The sequence below is a fragment of the Giraffa tippelskirchi genome, chromosome 5, assembly GCF_054371585.1.
Source record: "Giraffa tippelskirchi isolate mGirTip1 chromosome 5, T2T-mGirTip1v1.2.pri, whole genome shotgun sequence".
Taxonomy (NCBI): domain Eukaryota; kingdom Metazoa; phylum Chordata; class Mammalia; order Artiodactyla; family Giraffidae; genus Giraffa; species Giraffa tippelskirchi.
The window spans coordinates 87555533-87573638 of NC_137279.1; the positions used below are offsets into that span (position 1 = coordinate 87555533).

The following is an 18106-nucleotide window of genomic DNA, read 5'->3' on the forward strand; positions in this document are numbered from 1 at the left end:
TTAACTATTTCCCATAGTTCTTGTTTTCATTATTAATATTTTCAATTTGTTTTGCATTTCTCCTTTGACCCAGAAGTGGTTAACAGCAAGTTTTTAAATTACTCACTTGGAAATTTAAATTGGACTTTATTGAGATTTTTTTTCTGTGGCCAAAAATGTTTCCAGGTGGCACAGGTGGTAAAGAATCTGCCAATGTAGGAGACTCAAGAAATATGGATCCCTGGGTCAGAAGGAAATGGCAACCCACTCCAGCATTTCTTGCCTGGAAAATTCCAAGGACAGAGGAGCCTGGTGGGCTACAGTCTGTGGAGTCACAAAGAGTCGGACATGACTGAGCACACACATGCCATGCCAGAATATGAATGTACCACATTTTTGTGATTTTTGTGAATCCTTTATATGCATTTGTTGGGGGGGGATCATATTCTCTATTATCAAGTTTCAGAGTTTAATATATTTTAAATATGCCTTATTTATTGTGTTGTTTGGGTTGTCTGTATCTGTACTAATTTCTTGTCACTTTCTCTCCCTAGATCTGAGAGATTTGTTAAAGTTCCTATTATTATTAGTGTGTTTCTATTTCTCCCCATTTTAAGTATAATTCTTCTGATTTTTTAATTGTGGTAAAAATTTCTTTATTTCTTTTAAACCTTTTAAGTCAGAATTCTACTTTCTTGGATAATTACAATTGCAACCCCTGTTTAAATTACAGAAAAAAAATTCTGGTACATTTTTAGTCATTTATTTTTAGGCTTCCTGAATCTCTTCAATTTAGATATATTTCTTTTATACAGCATAGTGTTGGAATTTGCTTTTGTAGTCAATATGAAACTCATTTTAACAGGTGAGGTAAGCTTATTTATATATTTAAGGCCTTAGATCCGCCTTACTTTTTTAAAAAAGCTATTTATTTTCAGTTGCACTGAGTCTTTGTTGCTGTGTGCAGGCTTTCTCTAGTAGCAGAGTGGGGGCTACTCTTTGATTGGGACCTGAGGGCCTCTCATTGCATTGGCGCTCCTTGGTGTGGAGCATATGCTCTAAGAGCATAGGTTTCAGTAGCTGTGGGATGTGGGCTCAGTAGTTCTGAGGTAAAAACAGGCTTAGTTGCTGTGTGGCATGTGGAATCTTCCCCCACCAGGGATCAAACTAGTGTCCCCTGCATTGCATGGCAGATTCTTATCCACTCTACTACCAGGGAAGTCCTGCTTTACGGCTTTATGTTACATATTTTTTGTATATTTGGGTCTCTCACCATATGATCTATTTCATTTGCTTCCTCCTTCCTTTTTAAACATATCTTCTGATATTTAAAAGAGTTTATATTTTTGTTCTAATGGTTTTAACTTTATCCTAATACATTTATTATACAATACGTAAGTTCTGTCTCTTTTTGGCTATTGTCTATAGAGCATGTGAGATGATTGAAAATGTATATATTGGTCTCTGCCCATGTTTTTCCCACACAGCTCCTGACCCTGTTAAATACCTAAGTGATAAAGGCTCTAGGAGCATCTTTTGTGCTAACATTTGGTCTTTGATCCTGTTTCCTAAGAGTGCTTGGAATTTCCTGGGTAATAGGGGTGCTTTTGTTCCCAATGAGGTGATTCTTGGTGGGCTCTTGGATGAAAGCTGGTCACAAAAAGACCAAATCATGATTAGAGAATTAGAAATCAACCCCTCCCCCATTCTCTATATAAGGGAGAGGTGCTGGAAGTGGAGTTAATGATGGATTAGGCCTGTGTGATAAAGCCTCCATGGAAATCCCAATAAGATAAGTAAGGTTTGGAGAGTTTCCAGGGAGAGTGTCAGGCCTGCAGAGGATATGGGAGCTCCCCACTGCTTCCCACACACCTTTCCTGAGCATCTCTTCCATCTGGAGGTTCATCAGTATCCTTTATCATATTCTTTTAAAAATTTTTTATTTTGGCTGTTCTGGGTCCTTGTGGCAGCACACAGGCTCTTTGTTGCATTGTTCGGACTTCTCTTTTTGTGCCACAGGCTTAGCTGCTCTGTGGCACGTGGGATCTTAGTTGACCCACCAGGGATTGAACCCTGGTCCCCTGCATTGCCTGGTGGATTCTTAACCACTGGACCACCAGGGAAGTCCCCTTTCATTGCCTTTTATAAAAAGCAGTAAAGAGTACATTCTTGAGTTCCGTGAGCCATTCTAGCAAATTACCTAAACTCAAGGAGGGGATTATGGGAACCTCTGACTTATAGCTGATTAATCAGAAGCACAAGTAGCAACCTGGACTTGCAATTGGCATCTGAAGAGTAGGAGGGTAGGCAGTTTTGTGGGACTGAGCCCTTAACCTGTGGGATCTGATGTTGTCACCAGATATTATCTCCTTGAGCTAAACTGTAGAATACCCAGCTTGTGTCATGGAATTACTTGTACGGGTAAAACTCCCCACATCTGGTGTCAGAAGTGTTGTTAATGAGATAGTGTGAGAGTAAAGGAGGACTGGAGTTTTTCCTAATATAGAGAGCAATATTGAAAAACTACCTAGGAATCTCTTAATCCCACCCCTCCACCTGCCCACCTATTGCTTTCCTCTAGCATCTGCATATGTGGTACTTAGTATGTGTGTACTCAGTCATGTCCCACTCTTTGCGACCCCATTGCAGGAAAGAAAATAGGGTCAGAAATTTGTAATCTATAGAGAATTTTTGAAATAGTTTCTATGTTTGCAGCCATCCATTTCTTCAGTGTTTACTGTATACAGAACTATGTCTTCAGTTCCTATAAAGGAATATATAGAAAACAAGAAGTTTAAATAGTTCAAAGTTGGGCCAGTAGCTGGTTGGATAAGATGTTGTTAGCTCAGGAAAACAGGCGAAAGCCAAGTCTCCACTCTAAGACCTGCCATCACCTGCCCCAGTGCAATAGCATGCAGGGCACTTTGGAGCCATCTGGAAGAAACCTTCAAGAGCTGTTTGCTAAACTATGTAATAGATGAGATGATACCACTCTAATGGTAGAAAGTGAAGAGGAACTAAAGAGCCTCTTGATGAAGTGAAAGAAGAGAGTGAAAAGCTGGCTTGAAATTCAATATTCAAAAAACTAAGATCATGGCATCTGGTCTCATCACTTCAAGAAAAAAATAGAAGAGGAAAAAGTGGAAGCAGTGACAGATTTTATTTTCTTGGGTTCCAATATCACTGTGGAAGGTAACTACAGCCATGAAATTAAAAGATGCTTGCTCCTTGGAAGAAAAGCTATGACAAACCTAGATAGCATATTAAAAAGTAGAGACATTACTCTGCCAACAAAGATACATATAATCAAAGTTATGGTTTTTCCAGTAGTCATGTACAAATGTGAGAGTTGTACTATAAAGAAAGCTGAGTGCTGAAGAATTGATGCTTTAGGATTGTGTGCTGGAGAAGACTCTTGAGAGTCCCTTGGACAGCAAGGAAATCAAACCAGTCAATCCTAAAGGAAATCAACCCTGAATATTCATTGGAAGGACTGATGCTGAAGCTGAAGCTCCAATCCTTTGGCCACTTGATGCGAAGAGCTGACTCATTAGAAAAGAACCTGATGCTGGAAAAGACTGAGGGCAAAAGGAGAGAAGAGGGCGACAGAGGATGAGATGGTTAGATATCATCTCGGACTCAATGGACATGAGCCTGAACAAACTCCAGGGGATGGGAAGGACAGGGATTCCTGGCGTGCTGCAGTCCATGGGGTCTCAAATAGTCGGACACTACTTGGCGACTGAACAACAACCAAGTTTTTACTAATGTGGCTACTAATGATTCTTCTGGTTTTAAAAATTGCCATGGGGGGAATTCCCTAGCCATCCAGTGGTTAGGACTCCGAGATTTCACTGCCAAGGGCCTGGGTTCAATTCCTGTTTGGGGAACTAAGATCCTGCAAGCTGCATGACAAAAAAGGGGGGAAAAATTGCCATAGGGGGACTTGCCTGGTGGTCCAGTGGCTAAGGCTCCAGGTTCCCAATGCAGGGGGCCTGGGTTCAATCCCTGGTCAGGGAACTAGACCTGCATGCTGCAACCAAGAATTCACATGCTGCAGCTAAAGATCCCATGTGCTACAACTAAGACCTGGCTCAGCCAAATAAATGAATAATTAAATAAATAAATATTTTTTTAAAAAAATTGCCATAGGAAGTAAAATACACTGAAAGTTCAAGTAGAAACTTTTGGCTATTACAAATTAGAAAACACTAAATGAGATAGTTTACCTAACAATGCAAATTTTTCTTTAATGTCTGGGAAGAGATACAGGATAAAAGCAAACTTGGAGATCTAACCAATCTATCAAGGCTTCAAGATCTCTGATACATGACGGTTAGAGAGGGTATGACCTCTAGAAGGCAATTTGGCTGCTGCTGCTGCTGCTGCTAAGTCGCTTCAGTCGTGTCCGACTCTGTGCGATCCCATAGACGGCAGCCCACCAGGCTCCGCCGTCCCTAGGATTCTCCAGGCAAGAATACTGGAGTGGGTTGCCATTTCCTTCTGCAGTGCATGAAAGGGAAAAGTGAAAGTGAAGTCGCTCAGTCTTGTCCGACTCTTAGCGACCCCACGGACTGTAGCCTACCAGGCTCCTCCGTCCATGGGATTTTCCAGGCAAGAGTACTGGAGTGGGGTAAATTGCACATAACTTTTGACTTCACAATTTTATTTCTATAAATTTATCATACAAATATACTCACACAATGAAAAACAACATACGTACAAAGTTAGTCATTGCTGCATTGTGATAGCAAAAGTTTAAAAACAAACTAAATGTTCAACAACAGGAAACTGGTTAGATAAATTATAATGCATCATCAGTGTGATACTATGCAGCTGTAAAAAAGCAAGGAAGCTCTTTATGCACTAATATTTAATGATATTCAAAATATATCTTTTGATCTTAAAAACAAAGTAGTATGTATGCTATAATATATGCAAAAAGTAATGAATAAAATAAAATTTTCTATGTATTATTTCTATCCTTTAAAAAATTTCTGTTTTATTTTTATTTCGTTTTGTGAAGCATGTGGGAATCTCAGTTCCCTGATCAAAGAACAACTGTGCCCCTTGCACTGGGAGCATGGAATCTTAACCATTAGACCGCCAGGAAATCCCTATTATTTCTATTCTTGAATATGCACAAAAGCTTGGAAAACTACACAAAAAACTGATAACTGATTGTGGGAAAGTTATTACCTATTTTTTAAAAGAAGATCCACTGCTTCAAAGCAAAAGTTTTACCTTCTCTGGTCTCTCTCTGTTGTGGTCCTTTAATGGACCGGAACTTGGGGGTACAGAGTCGACCGATAAAAAAGTGAAAGAAAGAAAAAAAGAGGCTGAGCCGCATGAAGGGGACGGGTGCGGGGGGGAGAGAGAGAGAGAGAGAGACACAGGGACCAGTGCTCTGATAGAACAAAGGCATTTATTTAACATATTGTGGGCATATATATACTCTCCTACAAGATAGCCCTTTTTAGCAGAGACAGGGATCAAAAATCTAACAAGTCATCCAAAAAGCCAGAGGCTAGACTCATTCTCAATAGAGGGGGTTGTAAAAGTTACTTTACACATAGGAAGGGAAGAGTTGTAAATGGAGAAGGCAATGGCACCCCACTCCAGTACTCTTGCCTGGAAAATCCCATGGATGGAGGAGCCTGGTGGGCTACAGTCCGTGGGGTTGCTAAGAGTCGGACACGACTGAGCGACTTCACTTTCACTTTTCCCTTTCATGCACTGGAGAAGGAAATGGCAACCCACTCCAGTATTCTTGCCTGGAGAATCCCAGGGACGGCAGAGTCTGGTGGGCTGCTGTCTATGGGGTCGCACAGAGTCAGACACGACTGAAGTGACTTAGCAGCAGCAGCTGTTCACCGTTTGGAATTTCCATACGAATGAGATACATGAATTTCTATTATTCCCGAAAACCGCATTGCCAGCTCTCTGGCACCTGTATTCAGGTGCTGTTAAGGAACATAGAATTCATGCAAGACTGAAAACAGCACACAGGAAGCCTCCTGTTAAATGTATCCTGACAACTCCCCCTGTTTTATTATATTTGTAAAAAAGGTCCTGACCATATGAGTTTGTTTAGTATCAACCAATCTCATAGAAAGGCAACAGTAAACAACAAATGAAGTCACCAAGATAAACACCAAAGTTACAGTTTCAGACCTGATGCTGTGACTAATATTTTGAAATTAACCTTGTGGGTTTAGCCCAGATAATTAAACTGCTAGTTGTTCAGCTAAAGTCTCTAGATTAGTGGAAGAAGGCAGATGTTTTTAAAAAAGGTAACAAGGAGTTCTTTTTGTACATACAGTGAGCCATTATTATGTATATTTCATAAATGAATTTTATTTGTACCCAGTTGTAGTTACTATGATTAGATTGAACAGGAGCAACACAATATTGAGTAGCATCTCAATCACAATCAAAAGGGAATCATTTTTTAACAAGTATATAGTTAGCAATTAATACAGGTTACAGAAGGTAAAGTCTTATTAGCATGTCCTTGTAAAATGTCCATTCCAAGTTTCAAGTTTTTAGGTGCTCGCAACAGGTTTCTAGGTGTCTCGTAGTTTAGGCCCAATCTGTTTATTGATTTGAAGGCGAGGTGGGGAGATTTTTTTGTTAAGTCACTCAAGAAGTCCTTTGTCATGGTAGTGAATTCTTTCCCTAAGGTTTTTGTAGTGTAACCATGGTTTACAATTTAAGCAAAGTCTGAAAGTCTTTTTTGGGAGGCAGGGCGAAAGCCCAAGTTTGTCGGAATTCTGTTGGTCCCATGCACGAAGGAAGGACTTCATAACCTAGAGAAATGTTAATTAGTTTTTTCTTCTACTTCAGGGTGTGAGGGCCCTTTAATGCTCTAGGAAGAAGGCATACGTATAGAGTCATTAGTAGAAACAATTGATTTTCTCTCCATCCATTTTTATCACCTGTAGTAAAAAAGGAGTTGGGTATGAATGATTAATTTGCCTCGGGCAAAGGGGTGGCACAAGCAACCAAGCTAAGCATGGCTAGGAAAATGTTTTCTGGATTCTGCGGCATTCCCTGTTGAGAGACCAAATTTTCTGCTTGATTAGTAAGGGTTTTTATTTGTTCCCAAGTGGGGAGGTTATAAGGTTGATGTCGCCAAGGGCGGCGCTTCCTGGAGATCTTTAGAGCTGCCATGGCCCGTACTGGAATTTCTTCCTCCTGGGGTTTTTGTTGTTTTGTCTCTGTTTTGAAGGCTGGGGGCCCCCTTGAGTCCAGTTTTCTGAAGAGGAAGCTATGTGAGTTCTATGGATCCTTCTGGGGAGATAAAAGAATACCCCTTTCCCTGTAAGATTAGTTTCCCAGATTTCCATTGTTTTGTTAACCCGTCTTGGTACCAAACGGGCAGAGGAAGAGAAGTGTCCTTCAATTCCTCAAAATGTTTTTCTGCTCTAGTTAAAATATCTCTCTGTGGAAAATTTAAAAATTTAAAACAAATAAACTGTATTCTAGTAAAGTCTGCTTTAGATAGGGGAGACAGTACTGTTCCTGTGTATTCCCCCTTTTTTAATTTTTAGAAAATATACACTGATCACCCCTGTCTCCAGACAGGCCATAAATTTTTCTGTACCTCTCGGAGTGTAACCTCAGGCTTATTGATTATTGGCCAATTGTTTAACTGTTTAAACACACAACACACGAATGATGGGATTACTCTGATTGCATTTACCCTGCATTTACCCTTCCTAGTTTATGTAAGTCTCAAGGAATTTGGAGTGGTGAGTTCGTACACATACACATGGAGTATCAAAGATTTTTACAAATGCTGGTCGGGGTCTTTGGCTAAGAGGAGACTCTGCCTTAGGCCCGCCGGTGTAATAAACTGCACTCCACTATCTGCATTGTCCTTCTGAGTGAGTTTGTTTCCCAGAATGCATGGCTACAACAATGTGAGTAAAGGTTTTCCCTATTAAATTAAGGGGGGCATCTATTACATAAATTTTTAATGTTGCAGGTTGGCCTTCTGGCCCCTCACATGGATATATTTGAGTACTTTGATAAACCTCTTGTACTTTAGTTTGAGAAATAGCTGCAATTTGGCAAGAAATTTTTTGTATAGGCCAAGATTTGGGCCATAAATGTCTGGAAATGATAGTAATATTAGATCCAGTGTCGAGGAGACCAGAAAATTTTTTACCATTAATTTTGATATTTATATTTGGTTGGGCAAATTCAGATATTAATGAAGTCCACAAGAATTGTTTTTGATCTGTACTGCCGAATCTGCCTGTCTGTACATTTTTAGAGGAGTTAATAGAAATGTAAGGTAAAAGAAATAATTGAGCCATTTTGTCTCCCTTTTTAAATTGCCATAAAATCTGGGATGACATCACAATTTGAATTTCTCCTCTATAATCTGAATCAATTACTCCAGGGTGAACAGTAATTCCTTTAGAAGTCAAACTAGAGTGGCCAAGTAAAAGACCGAAAGTTTGTGGGGGCAGGGCTTCAAACAGTCTGGTAGGTATTGGAGAGGGGACTGTTTGAGGGTTTGAGGAAAAAGATGGAATTTGTCCCTGATTATTGTTGGAGGCGACCTGGGGGGGTCTCTTGCTTGGAGTTTCTTGGAATAAGTTTCCCTTTAATGTCAAATTTAGATTTACAGTCTTTGGCCCAATGCATTTCTCTACGGTAGTGAGGGCAGATTTTGGGGAGTGTTATTATTAACCTTCTTAGAGCAATCCCTTTTTAAATGGCTTTTATTTCCACATGTAAAACATCTTCATTTCTCCTTTTAAGGGCAGCAACCATTGTTTCAGCTAGCATTTGCATCTTTTGAGTTTCTGATCCTAGATTGCAACAAGCCTTCAAATAATCTATAATAGTCCCTGCCTCCCGAATAGGAGTTATGGCTTTTTGGCATTCCTGATTTGCATTTTCATAAGCAAGTAGTTTCTCTAGTTGTCTTTTAGCTTCTTTTCCAATTACAGTACAGGAAATAGCAGTTTGCAATCTAACTAAAAAATCAGCATACGTTTCATTAGGTCCTTGCAATATTTTAGTGTAGCTACCTGTAGGCTCCCCTTGAGGAGTAATTCGCTCCCAAGCCTTAAGGGCCACTGTTTTTACTTGTTCATGCAACAAAGGAGGGCACTTTACTTGAGCTTCTAAAGCATCAAATGGTCTTGTACCAGTTAACATCTCAAAAGTAATTTGATTTTGGGGAGCGCCAGCTCGAGCATTTCTGTTAGCATGATCTCTGGCTATGTCATGAAACCACACTGTCCACTGAAGATATTCTCCTGGTTTAAGGAGAGCTTTTATTAAAGTACGCCAATCATGCAGAACAAAATTTCCCAGAGTGGATGTAATAGAATTTAGAAGTACTTTAGTAAAAGGTGAATGTGGGCTGTACATAGTTATAGCCTTTTTTATTTGTTGCATATGATAAAAGTTAATAGCCTTATATTGAGGTATTACGTGCCCTTGAGCATCAGGGTTTCTTAAAACTGGAAAAATGGAAAAACCATCAACTTCAAAGACCTGTGATTGAGAAGCCAACCATTCAGAAAGCCTCTGTCGCAAAGGAGATTGCTTAGGGTAATCATTGTTAAAATCATTAGGTTCTAGCAAAGGAGAGGCTTTGCCTCTGTTGACAGGGGAGCGCTTGGAACAACCAAGGGAGGGTTAGTAAATATATTATGTTGTTCCAATTGGGCCTTTTATAAGGTTTTATCATTTAGTTTATATTTATGTAATAAGTGTCCTGCCTGTTGTTGAATATCTGGAGAGCCAGGATTACCTTGAAGTGGCAGAATCATAGTTTCAATAGGAGCCCTTAAAGGCCAGAAATCTGTAGGAATGTTTTTTCCCTTTCTGGTGGCTCGGTTAGCATTCTTTTCGACTTGGTGCCAAATTTCTAAATCAATATCACTTTCCTCAGGAAACCAAGGGTTACATTCAACCACTGTTTGAAGGCCAGTCTCTATTTCTTGGCACAAAACTAAAAACCCCTGAGCTTTAAATAAGTGATAAAGTAAAAATAAGTGATAAAGTAAAGTAAAAAAGTGATTGGGATTTCCCACCATTATATTTACGTCCTTAATATTTACCAGCCTCAATAAGCTCGCTGTTATACCCATGTCTTTAGTACTTACCAGCTTCAATAAGCTTTCCGAGGTCACTCTGCCTGACCTGCCGTATCCCAAGTCCCTGTTCTGGCGCGCCAATTGTTGTGGTCCTTTAATGGACTGGAACTTGGGGGTACAGAGTCGACCAATAAAAAAGTGAAAGAAAGAAAAAAAGAGGCTGAGCCACATGAAGGGGATGGTGGGTGGGTGGAGAGAGACACAGGGACCAGTGCTTATTTAACATATTGTGGGCATATATATACTCTCCTACAAGATAGCCCTTTTAGCAGAGACAGGGATCAAAAATCTAACAAGTCATCCAGAAAGCCAGAGGCTAGAATCATTCTCAATAGAGGGGGTTGTAAAAGTTACTTTACATATAGGAAGGGAAGAGTTGTAAATGGCTGCTGTTCACCGTATGGAATTTCCATACGAATGAGATACATGAATTTCTATTATTCCCGAAAGCTGGCTTGCCAGCTCTCTGGCACCTGTATTCAGGTGCTGTTAAGGAACATAGAATTCATGCAAGACTGAAAACAGCACACAGGAAGCCTCCTGTTAAATGTATCCTGACATCTCTCCACTTAAAACTAATCAGCATTCTTTCTGTTCTTCCCATTCTCTCCTACTGTTATTAGTTAAGACTCTTTCTTATAAGGTTGCAAGAAAGGTATGAACCCAAGGTATCTCAGGATGGTGGCTGTCAGTGAGGAAGCAAATCAGTTGGCTGACTTGCAAAGAAAAAAGAGATGGAGGAAAAAAATCTCCCTTCCTGATCATGTTCTTTCATCCAGATTCTAGTACCCTCTGAGGCCCAAACTATACTTTCTACTTTTGAAATCTGTTATAAATATCCTAGGAGAAGGCAATGGCACCCCACTCCAGTACTCTTGCCTGGAAAATCCCATGGACGGAGGAGCCTGGTAGGCTACAGTCCATGGGGTCGCTAAGAGTCGGACACGACTGAGCGACTTCACTTTCACTTTTCACTCTCATGCCTTGGAGAAGGAAATGGCAACCCACTCCAGTATTCTTGCCTGGAGAATCCTAGGGACGGCGGAGCCTGGTGAGCTGCCGTCTATGGGGTCGCACAGAGTCGGACACGACTGAAGCGACTTAGCATAGCATAGCATAGCATAAATATCCTATAACTTTATAATAAATCCCCCCCTTTTCTGTTTCAGGTAACCTGAATAGGTACTTCTTTTTACTGGGCAGTCTTGAGCCAATAATAATGCTAAAATTATTGAACACTCACTATGCATCAAGCATCTACTAGGCATGTTACATATGTTTAATGCTCAAAACTAAAATTATGCTCATTTCACACCATAAGGGTACTCAGATCCAGAAAGATCAACTAACTTATCCAAAGTCACATATTTAGGCAGAACTAGAATTTAATCCAGGCAATCTGATTCCACTGCTCAAGATGGTAGCTGCCCTCAATTATACAGTTTATACATTTCCTCTAGATAAAAAGTAAATTTGTTGTTCGATGGCAGATGATCCCAATAAAAATAAAAGTTTTCCTAATGGTCTAAGAAACAGTATGAAAAGGAAAAAAGATAGGACACTGAAAAATGAACTCCCCATGTCGGTAGGTGCCCAATATGCTAGTGGAGATCGGTGGAGAAATAACTCCAGAAAGAATGACGAGACGGAGCCAAAGCAAAAACAAAACCCAGTTGTGGATGTGACTGGTGATGAAAGTAAAGTCTGATGCTGTAAAGAGCAATAATGCATAGAAACCTGGAATGTTAAGTCCATGAATCAAGGTAAATTGGAAGTGACCAAACAAGAGATGGCAAGAGTGAAAATAGACGTTTTAGGAATCAGTGAACTAAAATGGAATGGAATGGGTGAATTTAACTCAGATGACCATTATATCTACTACTGTGGGCAAGAATCCCCTAGAAGAAATGGAATAGCCCTCACAGTCAACCAAAGAGTCTGAAATGCAGTACTTGGATGCAGTCTCAAAAATGACAGAATGATCTCTGTTCGTTTCCAAGGCAAAACATTCAATATCACAGTAATCCAAGTCTATGCCCCAACCAGTAATGCTGAAGAAGCTGAAGTTGAATGGTTCTATGACGACCTACAAGACCGTCACAAAAAACTAAGAGACGTCCTTTTCATTATAGGGGACTGGAATACAAAAGTAGGAAGTCAAGAGATATCTGGAGTAACAGGAAAGTTTGGCCTTGGAGTACAAAATGAAGCAGGGCAAAGGCAGAGTTTTGCCAAGAGAACGCACTGGTCATAGCAAACACCCTCTTCCAACAACATAAGAGAAGACTCTACACATGGACATCACCAGATGGTCAATACCAAAATCAGATTGATTATATTCCTTGCAGCCAAAGATGGAGAAGCTCTATACAAGCAGCAAAAACAAGACCGGGAGCTGACTGTGGCTCAGATCATGAACTCCTTATTGCAAAATTCAGAGTTATATTGAAGAAAGTAGGGAAAACCACCAGACCATTCAGGTATGACCTAAATCAAATCCCTTACAATTACACAGTGGAAGTGACAAATAGATTTAAGGGATTAGATCTGATAGACAGAGTGCTTGAAGAACTATGGATGAAGGTTCATGACATGGTATAGGAGGCAGTGATCAAGACCATCCCCAAAAAAAGAAATGCAAAAAGGCAAAATGGTTATCTGAGGAGGCCTTACAATAGCTGAGAAGGGAAGAAACACTAAAGGCAAAGGAGAAAAGGAAAGATATATTCATTTGAATGCAGAGTTCCAAAGAATAGCAAGGAGAGATAAGAAAGCCTTCCTCAGTGATCAGTGCAAAGAAATAGAAGAAAACAATAGAATGGGAAATACTAGAGATCTCTTCAAGAAAATTAGAGATACCAAGGGAACATTTCTTGCAAAGATGGGCATGATAAAGGACAGAAACAGTATGGACCTAAGAGAAGCACAAGATATTAAAAAGAGGTGGCAAGAATACACAGAAGAACTGTACAAAAAAGATCAACATGACCCAGATAACCACAGTGGTGTGATCACTCACCTAGAGCCAGACATCCTGGAGTGCAAAGTCAAGTGGGCCTTAGGAAGCATCACTAGGAACAAAGCTAGTGGAGGGGATGGAATTCCAGTTGAGCTATTTCAAATCCTAAAAAATGATGCTTTGAAAGTGCTGCACTCAATATGCCAGCAAATTTGGAAAACTCAGCAGTGGCCACAGGACTGGAAAAGGTCAGTTTTCATTCCAATCCCCAAAAAGGCAATGCCAAAGAATGTTCAAACTGCCGTACAATTGCACTCATCTCACACGCTAGCAAAGTAATGCTCAACGTTCTCCAAGCCAGGCTTCAATAGTACATGAACCGAGAACTTCCAGATTTTCAAACTGGATTTAGAAAAGGCAAAGGAACCAGAGATCAAATTGCCAGCATCTGTTGGATCATTGAAAAAGTGAGAGACTTCCAGAAAAACATCTACTTCTGCTTTATTGATTACACCAAACCTTTTGACTATGTGGATCACAACAAACTGTGGAAAGAGATGGGAATACCATCTTCTTAAAGAGATGGGAATACCAGACCACCTGACCTGCCTCCTGAGAAATTTGTATGCTGACCAGAAGCAACAGAACTGGACATGGAACAACAGACTGGTTCCAAATAGGGAAAGGAGTACGTCAAGGTTGCATATTGTCACCCTGCTTATTTAACTCATATGCAGAGTACATCATAAGAAATGCTGGGCTGGATGAAGCACAAGCTGGAATCAAGATTGCAGATGACACCACCCTTTTGGCAGAAAGCGAAGAACTAAAGAGCCTCTTGATAAAAGTGAAAGAGGAGCTTGAAAAAGTTGGCTTAAAACTCAACATTCAGAAAACTAAGATCATGGCATCTGGTCCCATCACTTCATGGCAAATAGATGGGGAAACAATGGAAACAGTGACAGACTTTATTTTGGGGGCTCCAAAATCATTGCAGATGATGGTGACTGCAGCCATGAAATTAAAAGACGCTTGCTCCTTGGAAGGAAAGCTATGACCAACCTAGACAACATATTAAAAAGCAGAGACATTACTTTGCCAACAAAGTTCTGTCGAGTCAAAGCTATGGCTTTTCCAATAGTCATGTATGGATATGAGAGTTGGAGTATAAAGAAAGCTGAGTGCCGAAAAATTGATGCTTTTGAACTGTGGTGTTGGAGAAGACTCTTGCAAGTCCCTTGGACTGCAAGGAGATCAAACCAGTCTATCCTAAAGGAAATCAGTCCTGAATATTCATTGGAAGAACTGATGCTGTAGCCGAAACTCCAATTCTTTGGCCATCTGATGCAAAGAACTGACTCATTAGAAAAGACTCTGATGCTGGGAAAGATTGAAGGCGGGAGGAGAAGGGGACGACAGAGGATGAGATGGTTGGATGGCATCACTTACTCCATGGACATGAGTTTGAGTAAGCTCTGGGAGTTGGTGACGGACAGGGAAGCCTGGTGTGCTGCAGTCCATGGGGTTGCAAAGAGTCTGATATGACTGAACGACTGAACTGAATGGTCTAGTTTCAGGCATTAGAGAACTGAATCAAATCATGAAAATATTGTGAGGCATATTTTTTCAGTGGGGCCTTTATGAGCCCTTCCAACTTTGAAAGAGTTGGTTTGATGAAAGAACAACAGCTGTACCTGAAGTCAACCAGTCAAGCAGAAGAAAGGCTAAAATTTAATATAATTTTATTAGAAGCCTGTAAATGCCTGTTACTAATTATATTACAATTCCTGTTAGTGTCTGTGAAATACTAAGTGGAGAATTCACATAGGACTCAAGCAGGATTGAACCATGGATTTTAAAGAGACACAAATAACCTAAAATGGTCACCTCTCCCCAGAGAAGAATGGGCTAGAGGATCCAGAAACAGACCCAAATATATTAGGGAATACAATAAAGGTGGTATTTCAAGTCAGTAGGAAAATACGGCTTATTCAGTAAATGATGCTGAGATAACTAGTTAGGTATCTAGAGACTGACCTCAGTTTAGTCACCAAAATAAATACCAACAGAATAAAAATTTAAATATAAAATCTGTAACCAGGGATAAATACTGGAATTTACAAAAAGCCTTCAAAGTATAAGATCTGGAAGCACAGAAAGAAAGAGTAATATATTTGACTACATAAATATTAAGAAGATGTCTATGGCAAAAAAAAAAAGCCACAATCAAAAATTAAATGAAAACCTGGGGGAAAATGTTTGTAACATAGTTGACAAAGGGCTGATTTCCTCAATACATAAAGTTTCAAACAGTTAATATAAATGATCAATAGCCAAATAGCAAATGGTAAAAAACATGAAAGGCTATTTTCAGGGAGAAAAAAGAAATCAAACATATAAACATAAGGGGAAAGAAACCTCATAATTAAGGAAATGAAAATGTAAAAAATGAAACACCTTGTTTCACCTACAGTTTAAGAAGCAATACATTGTAATGGTTAAAACTGATTGCTCTAGAGTCAGAATACTTGAGATTGAATCCTGGTTCTACTCCTTACTGTGCATTCTCTTGTTTCCTAAGCCTGGGTTCTTGTGAGAACAAAATGAGAAAATATAATAAAAAACAATGAAGACTGTGCATGGCATATAGTAACCACATTAGTTCTTATTATCAGCTGGACAAAAACAGGAAAACCATTGGTATAGTGTTAGAAAGGGAGTGGAGAACTAGGCACTCACGTATACCACTGGCAGATGTATAAACTGGCACAGTGTCTTTGAGTAGCAATTTGATATTGTCTACTAGTGTCCTAACTTCATAAACCCTGTGAGTTTGCAGTTCACTTTTAGAAATTTATCCTACTAATCACATACGTTCATAAAGACATATGCTTCTATCTCTCTCTCTATATATATCTTTATATTCATAAAGATATATACTTCCATCTCTCTCTCTATATATATCTTTATACTCATAATGATATATACGTATATACAGATTTTCATTGCAGCAATGTATGTAACAGCAAAAGACTGGAGATGACCTAAATATCATCTAAATTAGACAAAAAAATACACGACGGTATACCCTAAAATGAAATAATACACCGCTATGAAAAAGAATCCCCAAAATAGTCAAAAAAGCAAATCACCAAATAATGTGGACAGCTTACTCCCATTAGTCTAAGAATGCATATAATATTTCTGGAAGAAGACACAAGAAAATAATAACAGTAGTTGCCTCTGAGGAGCAAGAATAGGAGCTGAAGTCAGATAGAGATTTGCTTTTCATTAAATACGTTTCTGTAAAAATGAAACTTTTTCTCCCATGTACATTTTTTTAATGAAACAAAAACTAGTTAATTAAAAAAAGACTGCAGCCATCGTATAACATTACATCTCTATCAGAAAAGCATACCAGCTAAAGATAGAAGTTCTAAGAGAGATGACGCTTGCTTAAGTATAACATGGCTTTGCTGCTGCTGCTAAGTCGCTTCAATCGTGTCTGACTCTGTGCGACCCCATAGACGGCAGCCCACCAGGCTCCTCCATCCCTGGGATTCTCCAGGCAAGAACACTGGAGTGGGTTGCCATTTCCTTCTCCAATGCATGAAAGTGAAAAGTGAAAGTGAAGTCGCTCAGTCGTGTCCGACTCTTCGTGACCCCATGGACTGAAGCCTGCCAGGCTCCTCCGTCCAGGGGACTTTCCAGGCAAGAGTACTGGAGTGGGGTGCCAGTGCCTTCTCCGATAACATGGCTTTAGGGACAAAAATATTATCACTCTAGAGAGTGATGAGAACCACAGAGACTAAACACATGAGTCTCCTTTCCAGACCTCATATTATCCATCTGTTAACTACCGCTAAACTAAGAGCTGTTTTTACCTCCATCTCTAGAAGTGTTCTTGTACTTGGTGTATTGATTGGGATAAGGACTTTGGGGGAAGAAGGAAAGGAGAAGGATTGACAATCATCCATTAAAATGCTCTCCTGGTTCTCAATGATCTTTTTTTTTTTTTGACAACTTATTTCTTAGTTTTTTTCCTTTCATCTTAACACCTTACACATAAACTTTATAATTCAGAAAGCACAATTCCACTTTCTCCCTAACAACCCAGTAGATGGGACTGATAATGTCATTTTAGATGAGTCTCAGAGAGGTCGCCTAATCCAACAGATATTAGGTTTGTGTTCTAACACCACCACTTAATCTTCTAAATCTGTTACTTACCACACTACAGCCTTCTTTCATCATCCCTGCTCAATCTCGTGGCACCAACTCTGGATTCCACCTCAACCCAGCCAACATCAAGCACTTGTATTCTTAGGCTCTATGATTCTAGAGAGTGATGGCAGAGACAGGAGTCACTTAAGGACAAAGGATAAGATATGTTTTTCTTTCTGGGGACAAATTTGAATCAACTGTTTTTTAAAACATTCTTTTGTTCTGTCTGAGAAAATGAAGTAATGGACCCTGTAAACAGGGTCTTGGCAGTACTGAGCACCTACCATACTATGACATTATCTAGATACTTTATTCACTTTACCTCGTTTCCCCTGTAAAGGTTCTATTATATTATCTTCACAATACAAGTGACTACAGAAATTCAGTGAAGGGATGTCAATTGATTTATATCACACAGCTCCTATGTTCCTGTGTAGAATAAGGACTCAAACCCCAGTGTCTGGCTCTAAAGTATGTCGTACAATTACACCACTCCACCCAATGAACAAACACTGCTCTTGGGGCTCCATGATTTGCTAGGGTGGTTAAAGAACCCAGTCAAAGACAACCTGGAAGTTCTTAAGCATGCTAAGAACCTGAAAGTTATGCTAGAAAAAAGTCAGGGCCTCTATTCAACCAATTTTCCCACATTTATTTACTCTGTCCCTCACATCTCTAAAATGAAAATGCACCTAAGTTTCAGGGGAGAATACTGGGGGCACTATCAGCCAATAAAATGAATAACAAGAAGCAAAAGGCAGCCCCTGCTAATTGCGAGGCAGTCTTGGAAGGGCTGCCTTCTGCGGTTGCCAGGCAACAA

At 39.7% G+C, this 18106-nt stretch overlaps 1 protein-coding gene and 1 long non-coding RNA gene across 11 annotated transcripts in view; one reads left to right on the forward strand and one right to left on the reverse strand.

Moving 5' to 3' along the window:
- Positions 1 to 18106, forward strand: part of CFAP126 (cilia and flagella associated protein 126) — a 39479-nt gene that overhangs the window by 18040 nt on the left and 3333 nt on the right. The gene's annotated exons all lie outside the window — the stretch shown is intronic.
- On the reverse strand, positions 6317 to 18097 carry LOC145504385 (uncharacterized). Of its 2 annotated transcripts, XR_014052162.1 has the most exons (4): positions 17979 to 18097; positions 17293 to 17400; positions 10113 to 10211; positions 6317 to 6917 (listed from the first exon to the last, which is right to left on the reverse strand). It is a non-coding gene; the product is annotated as an uncharacterized LOC145504385 (long non-coding RNA). The 2 variants fall into 2 exon arrangements; XR_014052161.1 differs by lacking the exons at positions 17293 to 17400; positions 17979 to 18097 and having other exon boundaries at positions 10113 to 11012.